Raw genomic sequence first — 5,225 nt, forward strand, 5'->3', positions numbered from 1 at the left:
GGCAATTAAATTTCATGTTTAAAATTATTAGACATCATAGGACAAGGATATTTTATATTGTCCTTATTTACACAGGTGATTCACTAGGAAGTTCACATGTAGAGAAATGTAAGTGACTCTAAATTAGTGCTTAGAAAATTTAGTGTGTGCATGTGTCATCTGGGGATCTTCTTAAAATGCAGATTTTTATTCAGTTGAACTGGAGAGGGGCTTCAGATTATGCATTTCTAATAAGCTCCCAGGTGAGGCTGTTGCTGCTGATTCATAGATCACATATTGAATAGTGAGGCTAAAGAGTGTTCAGCTGACTGTTCCACAGTGTTCTACTCTATGAATTTCTTTTGATCTTTGAAATAGTATATTCCTCATTTCATATTCCTATGAGTCAGCAATAATGATCAGGAATTTATCAATATTAATGGTGTATATATTCATTATGATGTCTTGAATTTTGTTTATAGGGGATATGAGAAAATAACAAAACAATTCCATTACTCTGAATTAGAACAACACACTTAAGATAACAGAAGCTCAGGCATATAAATGTTTTACAGATGAATTTCTCAACGTTCACTTAATTTGTTCTGCAATATTCCTGACAAATTGCTGTCAATCACTGTCTGAATGTGTCTCCTAAAATGCTGCGGATTTTTCAGCTCTAAAGTCAGCTATTCAGTGTTGGAATTTTCTAATTGTTGAACATTTCCTCACATTCTTGAGCTTAAATTTATGATCTTACAACTGAAATACTCTAGGACACCATCTGTCTTCTGTGGCTTCTCAGAGAAAAAGGTAAAACCACAATTGTTCACAATAGCTTTCTGCCATAATAGCTCTTTCAGTATTTGAAGACAAGATTGCATGTTCCCTGTTCTTGTCTCTAGCCTAAAACTCATATTCTCAAAGGAGATCCCAGCATCACCTGTATCACTGACTTTGTGTGTTTGTTAGTATACTTGCTCTCTTAATGTTTCTGTGCTGAAAATCAGACTGACATATATGTTGTCTTCATAATTATACAATGATACAGTTTAGGGATGATATGCAGTTGGAGAAAATATACTTGAAATTATAATGATAATTTTCATTCCCTCTCATTCATTTACTCAAGTATCTAACATATTCCCCCCCACCCCGATGCATTCTGATAAGCACCAGGGATACAGATATTAGTAAAGCAGATTTGCTTTGTTCAAGTTGTTTGTACCAAGAAATAATGTAATATACTTGATAAATGCTGTATTAAAGGGATGGTATGGTGCTGTGGAATCGTGATGAAGGGGAAACAAATGATGACTTGAAGTTATAGAAAAAGTTAGAAGAAGGGAGAAGAAAAGAAGCAGGGAATTAATTTTTAGGGAGCAATTACTGTATAACAAGTATTTTGCATATTTCATTTAATCCACTCTTTCAAAGTGATCTGTGAGATAAGTATTCTTCATTTCTTTTCAACATACATGAATAATGCAAAGCCAGAAGTGTAGAAAGAAGCAGAGCCAATGTTGAATTCCAGGTTCACTTGGCTCTAACTTTGTGCTGTTTCCTCTCTACTGTGCTGCCTCTCATATACGTTGGGTTTTGAGCTGAGATTCCTTCTTTTCTTCGTGATACTTCTTGCTCCTTGAGATGTTATATGTTTACACTTTGTAGTGGGTTAAATAATGTCCCTCAAATATTCATGTCCACCCAGAACTGCAGAATGTGACCCTGTTTGCAAATACTCCCTTTGCATATGTAATTAAGTTGAGGTCATGCTGAATTAGAGTGAGCCCCAAATCACCGGACTATTTATGAGCCACCAATGTCTAGTGTTCCTATAAAAAGAGGTGAGGACACTGAGACTCACAGAGAGGAAGGCCATGGGAAGATGGTTAATCTATCACAAGGCAAGGAACACCAGAGGGCCCCAGAACCTGGAAGAAACAAGGACGGATTCTTCCCTAGAGCCTTGGGAAGCAGGTGGCCCTGCTGATGCTTTGATTTCAGATTTCTGGCCTTCAGACCTGTAAGAGAATAGATTTTTGTTCTTTTAAGACACCAAACATTACTTGTTGTGGCAGCTTTAGAAGGCCCTAGAAAATTAATATACAAATGTATTAATTACACATTCATGTGTTTGTTTATAGTTTTGTATCTGACTGGAAAAAAAGTCCACTTACTTCACAAATACTCTGTTTTTTGCACAGATATAGCTGCTGTGTCTACAACTACACGTGGGGTTCAGTGGATAGTCAAAAATGTTCATTGATGGGTCTGCCTGGGGGCAGAGCAGTTAAGTTCATGTGTCCTGCTTGGGCGGCCCACGGTTCACTGGTTCAGATCCCAGGTGCAGATCTATGCACCAATTATCAAGCCCCGCTGTGGCAGATGTCCCGCATGTAAAATAGAGGAAGATGGGCACGGATGTTAGCTCAGGGCCAATTTTCCTCAGCAAAAAGAGGAGGATTGGTGGCAGATGTTAGCTCATGGATAATCTTCCTCAAAAAAGAAACGTTTGTTGAATAAAGAAATAAGTGCACAAATATATGAATCCAAGATTTTTAGTATTTTCTTTCCTTCTCTATTAAGATTCGTTTCCCTCTCTGTATGTTGCATACGATGAAAACCAGCAGTTCAAGAGTTTTTATTAGCATGTTGTTAGGGTGAAGAAGGAACTGACAATAGATGTGGAGTAGAAGGGTTCTACCATCTCAGTGAGTTACCAGCCCAAACTGAATACACTAAGAATTTGTGCATTTTATTTATTTTCACAGTTATCCTGGGATGTGGATTCAGAGCTAATCATTATTCTTCCATTTAACTGAGAGAAAATGGAAACTAGATATCGTTGTCTAAAATCATGAAATTAAGAAATGGAAGGCATTGTTAGACCTCCATACATTTTAAATAAATAACTAATATCAACAGATATTCAGTATAAAATGCCCTAGATTATACAGATAACCACCAAAATCGCCATCCCTAGAACCAAGGATTTTGACTAACTCCATGAATGTTTGCTGCACTTATCATGATTTTTAAAAAAGTTATTTATAACATACTATACTGAGTAGCAAATATAAGGGTGGTCTTAATATACATCTGTGTTACTTTTACATGTTTGAACTGTTTAGCATTAAAAGAAAACTAATATTGAGCTGTGAAAGTAAATATTTAAATTTCTGAAGAATATAGATTTTAATTACAGCTAATGGATTAAAAGGCTAGAAGACTTTGTAATTATTAATCTGTAAAAATATTTTTCTTGTTCTCATTACAGATTGTAAACGCAGCAATGGACGATAATAATCAAACAGCAGTGACTCAATTTCTTTTTGTGGGCTTAACAGATAATCTCTCACAGAAGATTATTCTCTTCTTGATATTTCTCTTTGTTTATCTTGTCACAATGGGGGTAAACTTGAGGATGATCACTCTCATTTGGATGGATTCCTGACTCCACCTCCCCATGTAGGTTTTTTTCTCAGCCATTTTTACCTTGTGGATGTCTGTTCCTCTTCTTCTTTTGCTCCAAAAATGTTACATGATACCTTTCTGGAGAGAAAACTCATCTCCCTTGTGAGTTGTACTGTACAGATGTGTTTTTTTGGTGAGTTTGTAGTGACTGTTTCCTCTTGGCTGCCATGGCATATCATGGGTACACAGCCAGCTACAACACTTTACTGTATGCAGTTATCATGCCCCAGTGGGTCTGTGTGCAGCTGGTAGTAGGACCCTATGATATGGGCATTCTAAGTGCCAGTACCCATGAAACCTTCACTTTTTGCTTGCCCTTCTGTGGTCCAAATGTAGTCAACTACTTTTTCTGTGACATTCTCCATGTTCTCTCCTTGGCATGTGCTGACACTCAGAGAAATAAGTTGGTTCTTTTCATCATGGCTGGATTAATAGGAATACTCAGTACCCTGATCATCCTTGTCTCCTTTATTTGTATCCTCAAAACCATATTGAATACCCAGTCTGCTGATGGGAGGTCAAAAAGCTTTCTCTGCCTGCTCTTCACACTTGTCTGCTGTGGCCATCTTATATGGTACACTTTTATTCATTTACCTACAGCCCAATTCAAGTTCATGTCAAGACATTAATGAAGTGACTTCTGCATTCTATACTGCATTGATTCCCATGTTGAACCCTCTCATTTACAGTCTGAGGAACACAGATGTAAAAGATGTGTCTAAGGGGACATTTGTTAGGAAGAATTTCCTGCTGGGTAGGTAATTCAGAGGACAGCTTTTGCCATTGTACAGGTAGAGCAGCTAAAGTGTGTATTAAGAAGAGAACTGGACTTGGTCTAAAGTGATAGTTTAAACATTGCCTCCTCCAATTATCAAGAGGATTAAAAGCATATAAATCCTATACCATTTCTGGTTCTGAATGTCTTAATTTGTAAAATCAGTGTAATGAATTCAATGCCATCAAAATTAGTTTCTCCTCTACACTTCTATGATTTTACACAGTGTGCAAACTCGTATGAATGCTATCTTTTCATATAGTGGCCAAAAAAAAAAAGAAAAAACAAAAAACAAAAAAGATCTTCCTAGCAATGATATCACCAGTCTTCCAGTTTTCCCTTCTAGGAACTTTCCCCCTTGAGTTCAATTACCTGGAAGGCTTTTCAGCTCAGTACTTTATAATAATACAAATTTTGATAAAATTGATTGAGCACAAAAGGTGGAATGAAATTTTAACCCTTTATAAACAATAAATTAGAAGCCCTACATGGAAAATTACAGGGCGTAAACATCATGTTTGTTTTGTACACAAATTAATAAATAATGTTAAAACAGCATCTGACACATGGTATATTTTCAGGAAAGAAAATTTAAGCGAGTGAGTAAATAAAACAAATATAATGCATGCAGTGACCTTAAGTCATAAATACCATCTCTCCTAACAAACGGAAAACAGATGTGCTTTAGGGATGTTTCTCTCTTCTAGTTTTCTATGGATAAATTCCTTTCATTAGTCTTCTGCTCACTGATATTTTTCAATGCAAACTGATTTAAGACCCACATCATTCCTCACAGAAATGATCACTTCCTAGGATTCTCAATTCTCATTCTCTCTGTCTGTAATTGCTTTTACTTTAGAGTCTACACATATTTCTGACAATTTTTATTTCTACTTCTCTAGATATGGTTGGTGCTAATTGGTTATGCAGTTACTACATGAAACTTTGAAACTAAATATATTTGCTCTTTCTTCCACTTTTCAAAATGCTGGCC

At 36.2% G+C, this 5,225-nt stretch overlaps 1 pseudogene; it reads left to right on the forward strand.

The window, feature by feature from the left end:
* Positions 1–3,274: 3,274 nt before the first annotated feature.
* LOC139040897 (olfactory receptor 5G3-like) lies at positions 3,275–4,218 on the forward strand (annotated as a pseudogene).
* Positions 4,219–5,225: the final 1,007 nt, after the last annotated feature.

The sequence above is a fragment of the Equus asinus genome, chromosome 17, assembly GCF_041296235.1.
Source record: "Equus asinus isolate D_3611 breed Donkey chromosome 17, EquAss-T2T_v2, whole genome shotgun sequence".
Lineage (NCBI taxonomy): Eukaryota > Metazoa > Chordata > Mammalia > Perissodactyla > Equidae > Equus > Equus asinus.